The 21,099-nt window shown below is 43.2% G+C and overlaps 1 protein-coding gene across 3 annotated transcripts in view; it reads left to right on the top strand.

The window, feature by feature from the left end:
• LOC137433801 (Y+L amino acid transporter 2) overlaps positions 1-21,099 on the top strand; it is a 144,526-nt gene that overhangs the window by 24,421 nt on the left and 99,006 nt on the right. The window contains exon 1 of one of the 3 annotated variants that reach the window (XM_078786047.1): positions 1,107-1,232. The exons of the other annotated variants lie outside the window; for them this stretch is intronic. The gene's annotated coding sequence lies outside the window, so the exon portion shown is untranslated. Of the gene's footprint in view, positions 1-1,106; positions 1,233-21,099 lie in introns of those variants that run through there. 3 annotated transcript variants of the gene reach the window in all.

The raw sequence follows: 21,099 nt of genomic DNA on the forward strand, positions 1-21,099 counted from the left end.
ACCGGTGGACACACAGATTTGTGTCCCCCCCTTAAATCCGCTAAGATTGCCCCTTAAACCCCCTCACTCAAATCCCTCCTAAAGCACAACTCAAAGCCTTTAAAACCTAGCCTTATGAAGGGGGACAGACAAACACACACACATTGTGTTTTATAATAATAATAATAATAATAATAATAATACATTTATTTTATATAGCGCTTTTCAAGAAGCCCAAAGGTGCTTTGACAGAGTACAAAAAACAAGTGCAAAAAGACAAAAATCAATAGGTAAATAATCAAAGCAAAAGGAAGGAGAAGGAGAAGAGATAGTCAGGGGTTAAATGCTGTGGGTTAAATGTTGAATGCAATGTTGAACAGGTGGGTCTTTAGTGATGTTTTGAATGTGGTGAGTGAGGAGGAGTCTCTGATGGTGTGAGGTAGTGAGTTCCAGAGGGTGGGAGCAGCGATGGAGAAGGCCCTGTCCCCCCAGGATCTGAATTTGGTCCGGATGGAGGGGGTCAGGAGGTTGGTACCAGCAGAGCGGAGGTTGCGGGTGGGAGTGTGTCTGGAGAGGAGGTCAGCCAGGTAGGATGGGGCCAGGTTATGGAGGGCTTTGTAGGTCAAGAGGAGGATTTTGTCCTGGATTCTCTGGGGGATGGGAAGCCAGTGAAGCTTGTAAAGGACGGGGGTGATGTGGTCACGGGTCCGGGAATGAGTGAGTAGACGGGCAGCGGAGTTCTGAATGTATTGGAGTTTATTGGTGATTTTTGAGGGTGAACCATAGAGGAGGCTGTTGCAGTAGTCCAGACGGGAGGTGATGAAGGCGTGGATGAGGTTTTCTGCAGCCGTGGAGGAGAGGGATGGACGGAGACGGGCGATGTTTTTCAGGTGAAAGAAGGCTGTCTTTGTGATCTGTTTAGTGTATTTGTCGAAGGAGAGGGTTTGGTCAAAGATGATGCCAAGATTCCGGATGTGAGGGGAGGTGGATACTGGGATACCGTCGATGTTGAGGGCAAAGTTATGGGTGGACTTGGTGAGCGTTTTTGGGCCAATGATGATTATTTCAGATTTATCACAGTTAAGTTTGAGGAAGTTGATTTGAAGCCAGGATTTTATTTCAGTGATGCAGTTTGTCAGGATAGAGTGGGTGGCGGTGGAGATGGACTTGGTGGAGATGAAAAGCTGGATGTCATCGGCGAAGCAGTGGAATTGGAGACCATGACGGCGGATTAAGTGACCGAGGGGGGACAGGTACAGGATGAAGAGGAGGGGGCCAAGAACTGAACCTTGGGGGACACCTTGGGGGAGGGGAGCAGTGGGGGATTTGCAGTTATTGATGGAGATGAACTGACGTCTGTCAGAGAGGTATGATTTAATCCAAGAGAGGAATATGGTAGATTCACATGGTAGATTCACATGTACGTACTTTCTCTCCCCCGGGGCCTCGCTATTATTTAATTTAACATTCACATGTATTTACTTTGTTATTTCTCTCCGGGGCCTCGCTATTATTTAATTTAATATTCACATGTACTTACTTTCTCTCACCCGGGGCCTCGCTATTATTTAATTTAATATTTGCATGTACGTTCTTTCTCTCCCCCGTCGCCTCGCTATTATTTAATTTAACATTCACATGTACAGACTGTCTCTCCCCTGGGGCGTCACTATTATTTCATTTAATATTCACATGTACGTACATTCTCTCTGGGTCCTCGCTATGATTTAATTAAATATTCACATGTACTTACTTTGTCTCCCACATGGCCTCGCTATTATTTAATTTAATATTCACATGTACGTACTTTCTCTCCAGGGCCTCGCTATTATTTAATTTAATATTCACATGTACGTACTTTCTCTCCAGGGCCTCGCTATTATTTAATTTAATATTCACATGTACGTACTTTCTCTCTGGGTCCTCGCTATGATTTAATTAAATATTCACATGTACTTACTTTGTCTCCCACATGGCCTCGCTATTATTTAATTTAATATTCACATGTACGTACTTTCTCTCCAGGGCCTCGCTATTATTTAATTTAATATTCACATGTACGTACTTTCTCTCCAGGGCCTTGCTATTATTTAATTTAATATTCACATGCACGTACTTTCTCTCCAGGGCCTCGCTATTATTTAATTTAATATTCACATGCACGTACTTTCTCTCCAGGGCCTCGCTATTATTTAATTTAATATTCACATGTACGTACTTTCTCTCCAGGGCCTCGCTATTATTTAATTTAATATTCACATGCACGTACTTTCTCTCCAGGGCCTCGCTATTATTTAATTTAATATTCACATGTACGTACTTTCTCTCCAGGGCCTTGCTATTATTTAATTTAATATTCACATGTACGTACATTCTCTCTGGGTCCTCGCTATGATTTAATTTAATATTCACATGTAAGGGTCATGAAGGCTGTGGGGTCCACCAAGAGGATGCTCGGGGTAGAGGGATGTGGACATGTAAACCTCATGTGGTCGATTTGGAGCCATTATAGTAGTACAGTAGTAGTATGTTTTACTAGTCGTTTTAACCTTTCACCTTTTCCTACTTGGTGTGTTTACTTGAGCTCTTTTATTAATTGTTTTATCTTGTATGACATTAATCGTACACTTTGGATACGAGACGGATTATTTCCATACCAATCACGATCAATGGCTTCTCCTTCAATCAGCACTGGACTGGGTGTGATGTTTATTATTTATTAATCACCTCCGAATTGTTACCTCTGTCACAAAAGGTGGATGCGGTCTGTTTTCACCACTGTGAGTCTGCCTGGGTGTTCTGGACGGATTCGGATGAAACTTGGTGGATGAGTTGGTTCGGTGACGAGAACGAATCGATTCGATTTTGGTGATTATCCGGATGCAGATCTGGTCTATCAGTGGATACAAAACGTAGACAGTTCAGCCTGGTGGAGGTGTGTGCTCTCTACCGAGATTGGTTCTCGTTGGTTTATTGTTTCCTAAAGAGCTGCTGTTTGTATATCGCTTAGGCACAGATCGAGAGGGTAGCTTCGACTAAGGTAGGTGGGTAGGTTCGACTAAGGTAGGTAGGTACGTTCGACTAAGGTAGGTGGGTAGCTTCGACCAAACCCCAACTTTTCGTCTCATTTTATTGAACCAGCATAATTTTCAAATTGATAATTCGCCGATATTCTTTATTATGCAAGTCACCATGTCCTCTTATATTCCGCAATGACCTGGATTTGAATGCCCTGGATGACCTGGAAATGACCTGGAATTACCAAAAAAATACTGACGAACACGTTTTAAAGTGATTTGCTCAGCTGTTTCAAATATTCAATACAATGTCGTGAACAGTAGTAAGTACTCTACATGGGGATAAAAGACATGAATGCTTTAAAGGTGGACACACTGACGCACACACGCGCACGAACAAACACACACCCACACTGACACACACACACACACACGAACAAACACACACACACGCACTGACACACACTGACACACACACACACACACACTGACACACACACACACATGCGCGCACGAACAAACACAAACACACACACACACACACTGACACACACAAACACACTCCTTTGGGTCTTTGGGGTCCATTGGGTCATCAGGGTCTTTTCAGTATTTTGGGTCTTTGGGGTATTTTGGTTTTTTGGGTCTTTGGGGTATTTTGGGTTTATTGGGTCTTTGGGGTATTTTGGGTTTATTGGGTCTTTGGGGTATTTTGGGTTTATTGGGTCTTTGGGGTATTTTGGGTTTATTGGGTCTTTGGGTATTTTGGGTCTTTGGGGTATTTTTGGTGTTTGGGGTTTATTGGGTCTTTGGGGTTGAAAATGTCCATCGAAAATGACAGGTTGGGACACTTTATTTGACGGTGCAGCCTCGTGAGCGTCCCAAAGTCTGAATCCTCGGACTAGTGTCAGGTGTGCTGATATCTTCTTTGTCTATTCGACATCATACAGATGTAAATGAACACTCCTTTTACTCTGCATTCGTTGCACATCACGTGCAACAAATTTCACCTCCGTCCACCTTGTATTTACTGTTATTTTAAAAAAAACGCTTCTGTACACCGCCATTGAGGCTCAGTTTGCAAGCCACCGTCTACAATTCCAATTAAAGAGACATAATTACTCTTTTATGGAAAATGATTTTCGAGTTTGTTTTATCCTCAAAAATAGACCGTAGTGAACACACATTCGTGCTAAAAGATTTTCTTTAAAACCCACACCTACGAAGCGGGACAAACTGACATTGTGTTTTATAGGGTCGTTATGCTATGATGTCATTTATGACATGACTCGAGGATTAAACAGCTAGCTGGGCCCATTTACATAAACGCAACATTTGAGACAGACAGATACTAGGCCAATTCAAGGATTGTGTCATTTTAACCAGTGACAAATTGAACGATCATTTTATCCAGTCAACTGTTTACTGATTTGGGTGAAGCCCATATTTCCAAGAAACTGTCCGTAGAACTCCGAGATAGAATTGTGAGGAGACGTAGATCTGAGGGAGGGTATAAAACAATTTCTAGTGTTGAAAGTTTCCAAGAACAAAGTGAGCTCCATCATCAGGAAATGGAAAGAATATGGAATTAGCCACACACTTCCTAGAACTGGCCGGCCAACCAAACGGAGTAACTGGGCAAGAAGGACCGTGGTCAGAGAGCCAAGAACCTAATGACCACTCCGACAGAACTATAGAGTTCCTTGGCTGAGATGGGAGAACCTGTCAGAAGGAAAATCAGCACTTCACAAATCTAGGCTTCATGGTGAAACATGGTGGTGGCAGCATCATGCTATGGGGATGCTTTTCAGCAGCAGGGACTGGGATAAATTTAAGGATAGAGGGGACAATGAATGGAGCCAAATACAGGAAATCCTTCAGGAGAACCTGATTCAGAGTGCAAAAGACCGTAGTCTGCGGCAAAGATTTATGTTCCAACAGGACAATGACCCCAAGCATACAGCCAAGGCAACACTGGAATGGCTTCAGAACAAGAACGTGAAAGTCTTTGAGTGGCCCAGCCAAAGTCCAGACTTGAATCCCATTGAGAATCTGTGGAAAGACGTGAATATTGCTGTTCTTCCATCCAACTTGACGCTCCCCATCCAACTTGACAGAGCTTGAGCAAATCTGCAAGAAAGAATGGGAGAAACGTCCCGAATCCAGATGTGCAAAGCTGATACAGACATACCAAAGAAGACTTGAAGCTGTAATTGCTGACAAAGGTGCTGGTATTAATTCATGGGGTTGAATATTTATGTAAATTAGATATCTCTGTGTATCATTTTCGATTATTTTGCAAAGTTTCTAAAAATGAAATTCCACTTTGACATTATGTGGTATTATGTGTAGATCAGTGACAGTAAAATTCAATTTAATCAATTTTAAATTCAGGCTGTAACATAAAATGTGAGAAACTCATGGGGTGTGAATACTTTCTGAAGGCACTGAGTTGTTAGAAATTCAGGCTGTAACACAAACTCATCCAGCAAGTTTTGTCTGAATCTATCCACAACTTTTGACATATCGTGTGCTATGTATCATTTTTGTCTTGATCTCTAAATGGTAAAGAATCACTTATAATTAAGTTATATACTTATAACTTATAATTAATCACTTATAATATAACTTATAATTATATAATTAATCACTTCGACAAATACACTAAACAGATCACAAAGTCAGCCTTCTTTCACCTGAAAAACATTGCCCGTCTCCGCTCATCCCTCTCCTCCACGGCTGCAGAAACCCTCATCCACGCCTTCATCACCTCCCGTCTGGACTACTGCAATAGCCTCCTCTATGGTTCACCCTCAAAAATCACCAATAAACTCCAATACATTCAGAACTCCCGTCTACTCACTCATTCCCGGACCCGTGACCACATCACCCCCGTCCTTTACAAGCTTCACTGGCTCCCCATCCCCCAGAGAATCCAGTACAAAATCCTCCTCTTGACATACAAAGCCCTCCATAACCTGGCCCCATCCTACCTGGCTGACCTCCTCTCCAGACACACTCCCACCCGCAACCTCCGCTCTGCTGGTACCAACCTCCTGACCCCCCCCCCCCCCCCATCCGGACCAAATTCAGATCCTGGGGGGACAGGGCCTTCTCCATCGCTGCTCCCACCCTCTGGAACTCACTACCTCACACCATCAGAGACTCCTCCTCACTCACCACATTCAAAACATCACTAAAGACCCACCTGTTCAACACTGCATTCAACATTCAACCCACAGCATTTAACCCCTGACTATCTCTTCTCCTTCTCCCTCCTTTTGCTTTAAATATTTCCCTATTGATTCTTGTCTTTTTGCAATTGTTGTTTTCATGTATTGTTATGCATTATGTTTGCCACTCTGTCAAAGCGCCTTTGGGCTTCTGGAAAAGCGCTATACAAAATAAATGAATTATTATTATTATTATTATAATTCTCCTATCTGGATCTGGCTCCAGATCTTCACCAAAATCGAATCGATGCATCCTAGTCACCCACCACCCAACCTGTCCACCAAGTTTGTCCGAATCCGTCGATAACTTTTTGAGATACCCTGCTCTCAGACAAACACGGGTGAAAAAATAACCTCCGTCCGCCTTCGCTGGTTGAGGTAATAACAATATTAACGTGTTCGAGGATCAGGGTGCAACAACTACTCCCATCCAAAGGTCGCTCTATTTGTATTGTAGTACGGAATGTAATGGTCGTAAAATATACACACTCAAAAAGTATGTGTTGCAACAATATGAGGAAGGGCTGGCAGGATGGTACGCACACTCGCCTCGAAGCTCTCCAGTCTGGGTTCGAATCCCGACCCAGCTATAAACTTTCATCCCGGTGTTTCACAAGCAGGGTGATTCATCAATGTATGTGCCGTCCCTCGGATGGATGTTAAACTGGCGTCCCATGTGTCAGCATTAGTCGCTGGACGTTGAAGACCCCACGGTGACCTTCACGGAGAGTAAGGGAGTATTTGCCGGCACAATGAACAAATCACAAATTCCTGCTCTAACCAACAAGGGGGCACTGTATCAGTGGCACAGCTCTCCTTCGGAGTTCCCTTACAATGCATGCAAAGTTTCGGGCCACTAGGTTCCATGGTTTTGTTATGTTAGTTATGTTATGGGTTATGGTGGACACACACACACACACACACCTCGTTTTTTCATTTCTGTTCCTCACAATTCTATCTCTCTCTTTTATCCACACACACACACACACGCACACACACACACACACACACACACACACACACACACACACACCTCGTTTTTTCATTTCTGTTCCTCACAATTTTATCTCTCTCTTTTATCCACACACACACACACACACACACACACACACACACACACACACACACACACACACACACCTCGTTTTTTCATTTCTGTTCCTCACAATTCTATCTCTCTCTTTTATCCACACACACACACACACACACACACACACACCTCGTTTTTTCATTTCTGTTCCTCACAATTCTATCTCTCTCTTTTATTCACACACACACACACACGTACACACACACACACACACACACACACACACACACACACACACACACACACACACACACACACACACACTTAATTAATTGTACAGTATCGGTTGTTCCTAAACTTAAATATAAATAATTTAAAGGATTGTTGTACATCTATCTATAATTCCAGTAATCTCTGTGTGTGTGTGTGTTTGTCTGTGTGTGTGTACGTGTGTGTGTGTGTGTGTGTGTGTGTCTGTGTGTGTGTCTGTGTGTGTGTACGTGTGTGTGTGTGTGTGTGTGTGTGTGTGTGTGTGTGTGTGTGAATAAAAGAGAGAGATAGAATTGTGAGGAACAGAAATGAAAAAACGAGGTTGTGTGTGTGTGTGTGTGTGTGTGTGTGTGTGTGTGTGTGTACGTGTGTGTGTGTGTGTGTACACAGGACAGGTTGGTCAGTTGACGAGAACAAGCCGATTCGATTTTGGTTTATGTCTGGATGTAGATCCGGCCTATCAGTGGAATACAAAACGTAAACTGTTCAGCCAGGTGGAGGTGTGCTCTCTACTGAGTGCCGTCCTAATTTGAAATGTACTTGTGGCGATGGAAAGGTTTCCTTCCTCACACAACCACCTGGTTTCCTCTATGAACTGTCGGGCCTCATCAAGAGTAGCTGTAGAAAAAGTAGGGCCTCATCAATTTGGGGATTCCAAAATCTGGCCCGGAGAGGCAGATACACCGAGTTCGGAATCGTTTGTTGAAATTTAGTTTGATTTCTCCTCGGGAAAGACAGACCGACATTGCGCGGCTTTTCCAAACCTCCAATCGACGGATGTCCGTCTCCCTGTGGCCTCGAGTAGTGCATTTGTCCCCAAAGCTCTTATTAGTCCCCTACCGGTGTACACCGGAGGGGACTATAGGTTTGCACGCCGTCGCTCCGTCTGTCAGTCCGTCTGTCCGTCCGTCCGTCAGTCTGTCCGTCTGTCCGTCTGTCAGTCCGTCACGCAAAGAACAGTTTTCCGGAATTTTTTTCTAAACGCTTAATGCTAATGATTTCAAACTTGGCACATGGTTTCCTCATGATAAGTTACAGATCAAGTTCGAACTTCACGACGTTTCGATCATTTTTGACAGAGTTATGGCACTTTGAACTTTGGGAATTCTGATAATTCTGATGATCCTTAACTCAGTGCCATTTTAAGTTTTAATTTCCTTTAAAAAAGATTTTCTCTGCAATAATAGGACCGATTGAGATCAAATTTTCAACGTAGGGGGGACTCGGTCTGTAGAATATTTTAATGGTAATTATGACGTCACGGGTCACGTCGTTCGGCCGCCTATAATGTTTTCCGTGAAAACATGAAAACCCCTTTTTCTCTGCAACGGCTGAACAGATCGAGGCCAAACTTTGCAGGCAGGATCGCATACCCATGACGAACAAAAAAGCCAGCGAGCATGACGTCATGCGTCACATGGTTTCACAGTTATGACGTTTTTAAGCATGAACCTTTAAAACCGAGCTCCTCCGTCATTTTTGATCCAATCGAGGGGAAACTTCACAGACCTGTTCAGCACTAAAATGTCCTTTTGTAATTTGCGATAGGGCACGTGGTTTGGCAGATATCGTTAATTAAACGAAAATATTTTTTAAAAATGGATATCTCGTTTATTCTAGAGTTCTCCTCAAGCCGCACCGTGCGCCCTCAGCCTCGTCTCGCGAACGTCAAAAGCGCGACACAGCGCGCGCTTTCGGGAGGGGCGGAGCCAAGCCGAGCAACATATATATATATATATACATCGATCATTGATCGTGAACCGGAAAATATCATAAATTACTGATATTTAGCGACTCAAAAGGTTCATCAACAACTTATTTTCTCGTGCTTCTGCTGACCTGTCTGCAAGGTGTATAAATCGAAGTCCCGAGTGCGAATCACAGGTGAGAGCCCATCCTGAGGTAATTAGCGATTGGGAACGATTCAGAACCTGTGGGTGAATAACCCCTTGGTAATTTCCCCAACAGTTTTCGGGACGACAGACTGCCGTTGGGGACATGTATTGCAGCGCAATACTCCGGATGCTTGTTTAACTCTTGATTACAATTTGTTTTCAGAATATTTTTGTCCACGTGTCCTGCTTCTTCATGTTATGTGCAAAATTATTTCTGTTCCTTTAACTTCTTTTTGAAGCTTTTGTGTAAGATGTGATGTGTGATTCATGTTGTCCTCCTTTCTCGTTTATACCTCATGGTCATACCAAATCATTGCAAACTGTCGCTTTTATCAGCTGAGAGTTATCACTGGCGTGCAAAGCATTGTGGGAAGCAAAAGTACAGCTGGCGTTTCGGGTGATTGCCCTTCATCGAGGTCTCAAAGGTTCCCTCATCCCTCGACGAAAGGCTAATAATGCAATCTAGTGTAGCAGCATAGCAAACCTGTTGTGCATTTTGTGATACAAGCACCAAATTTGGCACAAATGTACATTAATATGTTGCGAACATTTTCAGGTATTGGGCCACTTGAAATTCCGTAATTTTTTTTTTCAAATGTTTTCAAATTTCGTAATTTCAAATTTTTCGGGTGACACCGTCACAATTTCGGTCTTCGAGGCCGGCCGATATAGTGGGGCGGCTTAGCCCAAATATTCAAAAGAATTGTGCATTTTGTGATACAAGCACCAAATTTGGCACAAATGTACATTAATATGTTGCGAACATTGTGTGGTCAGCAATGAAGACGAGAGTCTGAATTACATGTATGCAAAAGACCTTGTGAACCAGTGAAGCAAATACACGGGTAAGCATGAATTAAATCTAGGGCATGATATAATTTCCATGATGTTTACCTCTACACTCAATGGTGGAAGGAGGTAATGTTTTGATCCCAGCTTGTCTGTATGTCTGTTTGTCTGTTAGTCCACAAAATTCCAGACAAAGCTTGTAGTAGTGGTAGTTGTAGTGGTAGTGGTGATAACAGAAATTGTTATATAGAACTGAACTTGTATTATTATTATATGCAGAAAATAACTTCATTTCTATATGCCCTGCAGTGGACAGGTTAATTGGTTTATGCACTGAAGGGGTCACCCTGGTGTGCACTGCTGTGTTCTGCCTCACTGAGTTGTTCAGGTATGATGTACTCAGCACAAGCTTCCGGTCGGCCCGGAGGTGGGGGTGCGGGGCCTGTCACGGAACGTCAAAACAAACGGCCTGCCGGGGCCGCCCAAAAGTCGGGCGTGAGGGGCGCGTCCACTAATGGAACGCCTCTCGCTTCCCAGATCGAGGGCCACGTGGTCAGGGGAACCTCGTCCCTTCCGGTCACACTTTGCCTATCGGCCGGCCTCGAAGACCGAAATTGTGACGGTGTCACCCGAAAAATTTGAAATTACGAAATTTGAAAAAATTTGAAAAAAAGAATTACGGAATTTCAAGTGGCCCAATATCTGAAAATGTTCGCAACATATTAATGTACATTTGTGCCAAATTTGGTGCTTGTTTCACAAAATGCACAATTCTTTTGAATATTTGGGCTAAGCCGCCCCACTAATCCTACATCAGTTTATTATTGTTGTTGTTATTGTTATTTTCAGTTATTTATACTCAAAGGCAAAAGTTATTGTGACACACAAACAACAAACAGAATCAGTGTTAAACTTTTACTGCCGCGAATGAAATGTTATTACATGGAAAGACAAATGTTTCAAGGTATGGTAACGATCAACAGTCCATAAGAACAGTGCACCTGGCATATGCAAATGAGCCACAACACAAGAGGGGGTTCACAAGCAAGTTCACACAGTCAGTAGCGAGTGTGTCCACCTTGTGCATTGATGCAGGCCTGGCACCTTCGCCTCATTGAGGCCACTAAACGTCGATGAAAGTCCTTGGGAAGATCATTCCATATCCGAGGAAGGATTTGGTGGAGTTCCTGCAGCGTTTTTGGAGGATTCGGATGACGTCGTAAACGTCGCTCCATTTCATCCCAGGCGTGTTCAATGGGTGACAAATCAGGGGATCTTGCAGGCCAGGGTAACACATTAACATTGTTCTGATTAAGATACTGCTGTACAACTCGAGCAATGTGTGGTCTGGCATTATCGTGTTGAAACGTCACTCTAGGGCCGTTCTGTTGCAAAAACGGTAAAGCGGCCATTTGCAAAATCTCGTCTCGGTACCTCACAGCATTCAAGTTCCCCTCAATCACAATCATTGGCGTTCTTGCTGCAGCTGTTATCCCACCCCAGATCATAACGCCCCCACCTCCAAAACGATCCCCTTCCAGAACACATGGCCTGATGTAACGTTCACCTGTGCACCTGTAGACACGTGTCCTACCGTCAGCTCGGTGAAGCTGTGCCAAATGGTGTTTCTATGGACGTTGAATCGACGAGCAACATCACGCTGCGAGGTACCAGACTGAAGCATACCGATAGCTCTCCATCTGTCATTTTCCCCGAGGCGTGGCATGTCGAACTTGTTCCAGAATGATGAATAGAGGTGTTTTTCTGGCTTCTGCACTTCTTAAGACTGCATTGAGTGGCAATGATAAGCGTCTGGTTGTCTGGCCTTTTAAAGTGAACATTGCTGGCCATTTTTCTCGAATATGTCATGCTTCTTGCAAATTTCGTGCAATTCGAACAACAACTGCTTGGTTGCGTTTCTTCGACCATTTTAACACACTCTTTCTCTGGTTCAAATCCAAAAATTCATTCACAAGATTACCAATGAAAAAATTCCAAGTCACACTAACTTTTGCCTCTGAGTATATTTTTCTATCATAACTCTCTTTATTCTTACTTCCCCTTTTAATTCCTTTGCCCCCCCTAGCCCCTCTTACCTGCACCATATTTTTCTCTTCCCTTTTAGGGCATGAGCTGCCAGCCCTCGTGTTCACGAAAAACAAACAGCTGCTGACTTTGATCCGGTTTTAAGATCTGGGTAATGGCTGTCATGCCCTGAACGCTATAGGCATTGTCAGTGTAGGTGGGAGAACTTTTTAGTTCTATACCGGATAACGCCCGCCTTAAGCGAGGCAACTCCTCGCCAATAGGTATCCTGGTCAACCTGTCTCTTCTGTCTGGTCTGAGCCAACTGGACGAGGTCAAAAAACCGAAAAAAGCGACAATAATGTCAGGCTTACGAAAAACGAAAAAACATAGTGTCAGTATGAGTCAGTATGAGTCAGTATGTGTTGTCAAGTTCTTGTAAAGCTGTTTTTTAAAAGTGCAATTCCTAGAGATGTTTGTGTTGTAAAGTTTTTAGACCTTGTGAAACTTTTGCCTGTCATGTGACAGGGAAGACTTTTGTTGTTGACTGTGAATGTTGATGTAAATCAAAGTACGTTATTTATCTGTGGAAAATGTGGATTGCAATATGTTGGTAAAACTTTTATTTTTATTTTTTGAATACAGAATCGAGGCTCGTGTACGAGCTGACACATTGAACATGAAAACATGCACAGACACATAAAACCTACAATGAAGGGAGCGGGAGATAAGAGGGGGAGAGAGGGAAGCACACAAGCACAACAACAGAAGAGAACAGGGACGCCGGTAGGTCTGTGGAAAGGGGAAGGGCTGGAGGAGGAGTGAGGGGTACACGGTATATAGCAAATGAACACTACTAGGAATTTGAGGAAAGAGGTTGGGGATTCAAAGAGGTGGATTTGGGGTGTTTTAAAGGGGGTAGAAAAGATCAAGGTTTTGGATGGGGGAAGATAAGAGATGGTGGTGAACAGCTATTTTGCAGACCTGGAGGGAGTAGTGGGATTGAAGAGATTGCGGGAATTTGTTCCAGACGCGGGAGAAAAGAGGAATGAAAGAGTGAAGGTGAGCAGAGAGTCTTGATTTTTGCAGTTTCACCAGAAGATGGTTGCTGGCAGATCTTGTGCGTCCTGCAGGAATATTTGGGGGACGGAGCACAGACAGAGCAGGGGGAGCAAGGCCGGTGTGAGGCAGGAGCACCGGCCCAGAGGGGGGAACAGTATTCCATTGAGCTGCGGATGAAAGCTTTGTTTGTGGTGAGGAGCTCAGAAGTACCCAGAAAGGAAGAAATACTCAATGTTTACATCAGCGTTTGAATGGACATAGGTTTAGTGTATCGTCTGGTATTAAGACATATTTATATAATCATTTCAATGAGGTTGGGCATGATTTTAGTCGTTGTTCTATTCAGGTTATTATAGATTCAGTTAATGTTAATAATTTTTATCATATAGAGGAGTGCAATGTTGAGCTAGAACGCAAAGAAGACTTTTGGATTAGGACCCTATGTGTGATCTATCCTTTGGGCCTTAATGATAGGGTACAAGGTACTGGGTCAGTTACTCCAGGCAATGTTTCCGGTAATGAGTATTTGCTCATCAAATCAGTAGGAGACCTAGGGGTCATGGGCGTCGTAGTCGGGGTCGTACAGCTCCAAAAATGGAAATTTCAGAGATAATTGACAAACCGAAAGGTTTTTATGAAGGTAAGGTTTTTCATGATTTTTATGTTCTGCTGAGGTCATGTTCCAAACAAGTCTTAGCTAACATTCTCCGGAGCTTAGCAGGTTCATACGACATGTGTTCGTTTTTGATTGAAGCTTTTTGTAGCAGGGTACAGCATGGTGTTGGCTTAGCGGTTAGGGTGCCGGCTTGGGATCCGAGGATCCTGGGTTCGAATCCCGGGCGATCGCTGAATCAACCAGGGGGGTTGACTCAGCCTGTCATCCTTCCGGGGTCGGCAAATTGAGTACATGTTCACTGGTAATTCCCTGCGTGTCGCAAGGGGCGACTAACAGGGTTGGCGGCAGGAAGGGCATCCGGCCATAAAACATTGCTTCAAAAAGGGGACCACGGTGCCCAAAAAAGGCCAACCCCTGCTCCGCAGGGAAAAATGGCCTCTAAAGGTGGTTCTTCTTTTTTGTAGCAGGGTTCTTACAAAGAAGTCTCATCCCAAAGTTGATGGGATACACGAATTCTTAATTTGCGATTTTTCTAGCAAACAGGTAGATAAGCTTCGACTTCATTCTATTTTTAGGGATACTAGTATAGAGAATTTATTACCCGATAAAGTTAGGGAGCGAGCCCCATTAAAGATTTATTTCACCTTCACTAAGACCGTCGGACAGTCCTTATTCAATTACAGTAAATTTATTAAAACTCTTGGTATAGATATGGTAAAGGACATTTTGGAGACTGGCTGTGCATGTTCATCTTCCCCCTTTTTGTCTGATCCTTGTGGACACGAAGTTTCTGGGGATTTGAATATTATTGGTAAAAGTGAAATTAGGGATCTGATGAAAATGGAAGCAAAATATAGGGAACCAGTAACTCAACCTTGGAGCTGCATTAGATCTTAAATTGTAGATTCTGTCTCTAATTTTGTTAACAGAATGTGGATCAAGTTTAAGTTGTCTGTAAACAGTTTTAATGCATGGTTTAACAGAGTTGTGGAAGTCCTGGAAAATAGGATTAAGTTTTTTAGTAGTCAGGGCTTCCTTTCACTGGGTCGGTCTAAACCAGTGTTCCAGCGGATAAGGCCGTTAATCATTTTGTTGTGGTTTGTAAAAAGTTTTACCTGGAGGTTTTATTAAGAGGGTTCGGCATTGATCCGGTTACTTTCACCAGTACAGGAAATAGCACATATGTTCCTTGTCATAAGTCGCTCCAGGATATTATCTCTGACCATAAGGGAGTTTTAGTTAATAATTTCATTATTAAATGTATAAAGAGGTAAATCTTTGTATTCCTCGGCTTTTCTGGATCCCAAATCTTCATAAGAACCCATACAAGTGTAGGTTTATAGCTGGTGCCAGGCAATGTATCTTCACAATGTACCAAACAGTTATCGGTTATAGTTAACTCAGGTTTACAAGTTGTTTGGGAACAGTTCAGGAAATATTGTTTGGCAATTGAGAAGAATTCTGGTGTTAACACTTTCTGGAGCATTAATTGTATTTTGGAGTTCTTAGATAGGATTTGATGCCTCAATATCAAGTCAGTTGAGGTTTTTGAGTTTTCGACTATTTATACAAATTTGGATTTAGCACAAGTAAGGGATTTACTCCTCAAAGTAATTGACAAGGTTTTTAGCTCTTTTAATAAGTTTTTATGTGTCGGTTTTGATAGAGCATTCTTTTCTAAAAATAAATATTCAACTTTTCATTGTTTTGATAAGCAGAAGTTTAAGGATGCTGTTAATTTTATTTTATTTAATACTTTTGTGTCCTTTTGTGGGATAATCTTTCAACAGGTTAAAGGTATTCCCATGGGTGGGAATTGCAGCCCCTTATTGGCGGACATTTTTCTTATTTTCTGTGAATTTTCATGAATGCAAAAACTGATGAAGGAGAAAAAATTCGGATTAACTAAAATATTGTCTCAAACGTGTCGTTACATAGGTTATATTTGTGTGGTTAACGATAACTTTTTTGATGATATTTGTGTGGTTAATCATAACTTTTTTGATGATATTTGTGTGGATAACGATAACTTTTTTGATGATATTTGTGTGGATAACGATAACTTTTTTGATGATATTTGTGTGGATAACGATAACTTTTTTGATGATATTTGTGTGGATAACGATAACTTTTTTGATGATATTTGTGTGGATAACGATAACTTTTTTGATGATATTTGTGTGGATAACGATAACTTTTTTGATGATATTTGTGTGGATAACGATAACTTTTTTGATGATATTTGTGTGGATAACAATAACTTTTTTGATGATATTTGTGTGGATAACTAACTTTTTTGATGATATTTGTGTGGTTAACTATAACTTTTTTGATGATATTTGTGTGGTTAACTAACTTTTTTGATGATATTTGTGTGGTTAACTATAACCTTTGTGATCGGCTGCTTTACAAGATTTATCCAGGTAGTCTGATTGCAAACAAGAGTGGGTAATGATTGTACTGTTGCTGTATATCTGGACGTGTTAGTTAAAGTTCGACAGAATGGCTTTAGTACAAGTGTGTATCATAAAGTTGATTATTTCAGTTTTTCTGTAGTCTTGTACACTTTTCCAGGAAGCAATGTACCAATTGAGAAATGAGAGGCTGATGTTCCGGGTGTTAATGCTCCGTCAAACCCTCTATCACTCAGTTGAAGGAAGAATTCCACTCCTTTTGCATCTTCAGATGCATAGCGCTGCCAAAGCACTCCGACGCAGGATGCTCGAATGGCTCATTCATCCCAGTAAGCGGGTACTCATTTTGCTGACCTCGGAAGGATGACGGGCTGAGTCAACCCATCTGGTGTTAATTAATGGCATGACAGGGGCTAAAACGCAAGAGCGTAAGATCTTAAGCTAGCCAACTTAACCGTTAATCTAACACCAGGCTTTCAGTTAAAGGGTTAATGCCCAAAATCGCAGCTTCTTCTTCCTCACCGACTAGCATATAAGACCAATCTCTTCGCTAACGGGAATATCAATCTTTGAGTAACTGCTAAAAAAAAACGGCTGTTGTTAATTGGAAAAATAAAACTAGGCTGTGCATTGCCACGGTATATTGAACGAATATACAGTGCTTATTTTTCGATTTTCATGCAACAATGTTGGGGATTACGTAAACTGTCAAACCTTGACTTATTCTGCAACTGGACCAGACGGCATCAGACCACTGGTCCTAAAATCCTGCTCTGTTGCTCTTTCACACCCTCTCTCTATTCTCTTCACCCTCTCTTTTGCTCAAGGTCATCTGCCACCTGCTTGGAAATCAGCCAACATTACCGTTTTTCGCAAAAAATGTGCAAAAATAGATCCTTGCAACCACAGACCAATCAGCCTGCTCCCAATCATCAGCAAGGTCATGGAATCCATCATTGCTTCGGATATCAAATCCTTCCTCTTCTCCAATGGCTTGATTCCGGATCATCAATTTGGATTTAGACCAGGTCATTCTTCTCTGGACATGCTGCTTCTGCTGTCTCAACAATGGATGGAGGTCCTCCATGCCAAACAGGAAATCAGAGCTGTCTCCCTTGACATATCACGTGCCTTCGATACGGTCTGGCACCCCACCCTGCCCACCAAACTCTCCTCCAATGGTATCCATAGAAATCTCCACGCATGGCTTGCAGACTTCCTCTCTGGTCGTAGTCAACGTGTGGCCCTGAATGGATTTCTCTCATCGCCCCTTCCTGTTCAGGCTGGAGTTCCCCAAGGCAGTGTTCTCGGCCCTGTGCTTTTTCTGGTCTTCATCGATGATCTCCGACTCTCTGGAAAACCCTCTCTATCTCTTTTCTGATGACTCCACTCTCTGCCGCTCCATACCTCATCTCTCAGATCGGCAGTCTGCAGCCTCCTCACTCTGCGCAGACCTTGACAAAATCACAGACTGGTCAAACAAGTGGAACATGTCTTTCAATCCTGACAAATCTCACAGTCTTACTGTGTCTCTCCGACAAGACTGACTGGACAACCCTCCCATCTACTTTCTCAACAATCCTCTCCAAGAAGTTATGTCACTCAAGCTTTTGGGTCCCACTATCTGCCATGATCTTTCCTGGGAAAACCACATTTCCAAGCTGGCCTCCAAAGCCAGTCACCGACAAGGCATCCTCCATCGTGCGAAGTCCTTCCTTGGCACACCTGAGCTCCTCACCACATACATACAAAGCTTTCATCTGCAGCTCAATGGATTGCCGCTCTCCCCTCTGGGCTGGTGCTCCTGCCTCACACCTAGCTCAGCTACATATGGTTGAAACCTAAGCATTCCGAATCATTGGTATCTCCCGCGATGAAGCTGATTCCGAGGGCCTTTCACTTACTCACCGTAGGTAATATTTGTGCAAATTACTGTGCAGGAATCAAGTAATCCCACGTGTTGCTCAAAAGAAGTGAAATTAACGGTACATACAATGGCCAATAGCTATACACTCACTTTGCTGATGGGAATATTAAGAGAGAGAGAGAGAGAGAGAGGAGAGGAGAGGAGAGGAGAGAGAGAGAGAGAGAGACAGACACTGAGAGACACTGAGACTGTGACTGACTGACTCGCAAGTTGGCGTTTGCAGTTTCACCGCATGCGCCAATGCACAAACCTTCCTCCGTTATTTATTTATTTATCTATTTATTTATCTATGTTTGCATCACAAACCTTCCTGGGAGTTCCCTGAATCCATGGTCATTGGTTTCATTGAAATCTGTCAATCCGTTCTCAAGTTGCAGCACGACAGGCAGAAACGGCTCCTTGAATAAAACACATTGTATTACAGTGTAGCGAGAGATCATATGAGCGACATAGCTGCCAACCTTTCCACATCAACACTTCGAGCAAGTCTCCCACACTCCCACATTCTGTTTCATTTTTGTTTTTTTACACAGAATCGAGGCTCGTGTAAGAGCTAACACATTGAACATGAAAACATGCACAGACACATAAAACATGCGATGAAGGGAGCGGGAGACGAGAGGGGGAGAGAGGGAAGCACACAAGCACAACAACAGAAGAGAACAGCGACATCGGTAGATCTGTGGAAGGAGGAGGGCTGGGGGAGGAGGGAGGAGTACATGCTACAAACCAAACGAACACTACTAGGAATTTCAGGAAAGAAGTTCGGGATTTAAAGAGGTGGATTTGGGGTGTTTTAACAGGTGTAGAAAAGATCAAGGTTTTGGATGGGGGAAGATAAGACATGGTGGTGAACAGCTGTTTTAAAGACCTGGAGGGAGGAGAGGGATTGAAGAGAGTGTGAAAGTTTGTTCCAGAGGCGGGAGAAAAGAGGAATGAAGGAGTGAAGGTGAGCAGAGAGTCTTGGTTTTGGCAGTTTTACCATAAGAGGGTTGCTGGCAGATCTTGTGCGACCTGTAGGAATATTTGGGGGACAGAGCCCAGAGAGAGCTGGGGGAGCAACGCCGGAGAGGAGTCGGTCAAAGACAGAAAGACCACCAACCTGCCTGCGGTGAGTGAGTGAAAGGCCCTCGGAGTTAGCTTCATCGCGGGAGATTCCAATGATTCTGAAGCTTTGGTTTCAACAGCGTGAATACAAGCTAGGTGTGAGGCAGGAGCACCGGCCCAGAGGGGAGAACAGTATTCCATTGAGCTGCGGATGAAAGCCTTGTATGTGGTGAGGAGCTCAGATGTGCCAAGGAAGGACTTCGCACGACGGAGGATGCCCAGTCGGCGACTGGCTTTGGAGGCCAGATTTGAAATGTGGTTTTCCCAGGAAAGATCATGGCAGATAGTGAGACCCAAAAGCTTGAGTGACAGAACTTGTTGGAGAGGATTATTCAGAAAGTGGATGGGAGGGTTGTCCAGACGGTCTTTTCGGAGAGACAGTGAGAGTGTGAGATTTGTCAGGATTGAAAGACATGTTCCACTTGTTTGACCAGTCTGTGATTTTGTCCAGGTCTGCAGAGAGTGAGGAGGCTGCAGACTGCCGATCTGAGGGATGAAGAATGGAGCGACAGAGAGTAGAGTCGTCAGCAAAGAGATAGAGAGGATTTTCCAGAGAGTCAGAGAGATCATTGATGAAGACCAGAAAAAGCACGGGGCCCAGAACACTGCCTTGGGGAACTCCAGCCTGAACAGGAAGGGGAGATGAGAGAAACCCATTCAGGGCTACACGTTGACTACGACTAGAGAGGAAGTCCGCAAGCCACGCAATTGTTTTATTTTGACTTTATTACAATTTTAATTTTAATTATTGCAATTGTTTTATTACAATTGTTTGACCTAAATTACCAACAACTGTGTTGTTGTTGTTTTCTTTACCACTTCCTCCTCCATCCTCTGATATTCCCACCCCCCTTATTTGATCACCATTCTCCATTCTTATTTGCCCTGCTCCCTATTCCCCTTTCTTTGTTTCAATTGTCCCCTCTTACCACTGGGTTTTAGGGAGTAAATTACCCATAGACAGAAATATAAATTATGCACGTGATCGTTCTTGTAAGCAGCTGTTGACTACACTCGGATAGTATGCCAGTGTGTCCCTCAGGCCTCACTAACGTCGTCATTGTTTGAATAAACATAACAAATATTACCTGTTGTTTTTGTTGTTGTTGGTGTTGTTGTTGTTGTTTGGGTTTCTCATCAAGGGAAAAGAACGGCGGAACTCAAGTATCCAGCATCACTTGCCGGACACGTCCCAGAGATCTGTCATTGAAGAGGTGTCTGTGATGGACCAGGGGGAGCAGCCAGTCATAATATGTGTGGAGGTTTGTGGGGACAATAGACAGAGGGGGCATGTTGGGTGTGGGTTGGAGCATATGTTGATATTGGATTAGGGAGGGGTGGTGTCCTCACTGGAGTCCAGCCAGATGGACTCTCATTTCACAACAAAGTGTTGTTTCAGAGAAGCGGATTTTGGGGAGAGGGATGTTGAGCTGCGGAGGTGATGAATTGGGTGCATTTCATATTTAGGTGGATTACATTTGGGGGTAGTTGTGTATCAGCATGTAAGTGGGTATGTTTGTAAATGTTGTGTAACCTGTTGCTATCCTGGGAGCTCTGTGTTGTATTTTTCGAGTTTTTGTATATTTTGGTCCGAAGGAGTGGTGGCCCAGCTATGTCCGCAGGTTGATAAAAGTGATTATTTGTGTTCAAATTATTGAGTGTTTTTACTTTGTTGATTTTGTAGTTTGTCTTGGCAGTGAGGTGATCTGTGTGTTGTGTACATGGGTATCTATGGTGA

This window comes from Myxine glutinosa, chromosome 10 (assembly GCF_964187855.1).
Source record: "Myxine glutinosa chromosome 10, kmMyxGlut1.1, whole genome shotgun sequence".
Taxonomy (NCBI): Eukaryota; Metazoa; Chordata; class Myxini; order Myxiniformes; family Myxinidae; genus Myxine; species Myxine glutinosa.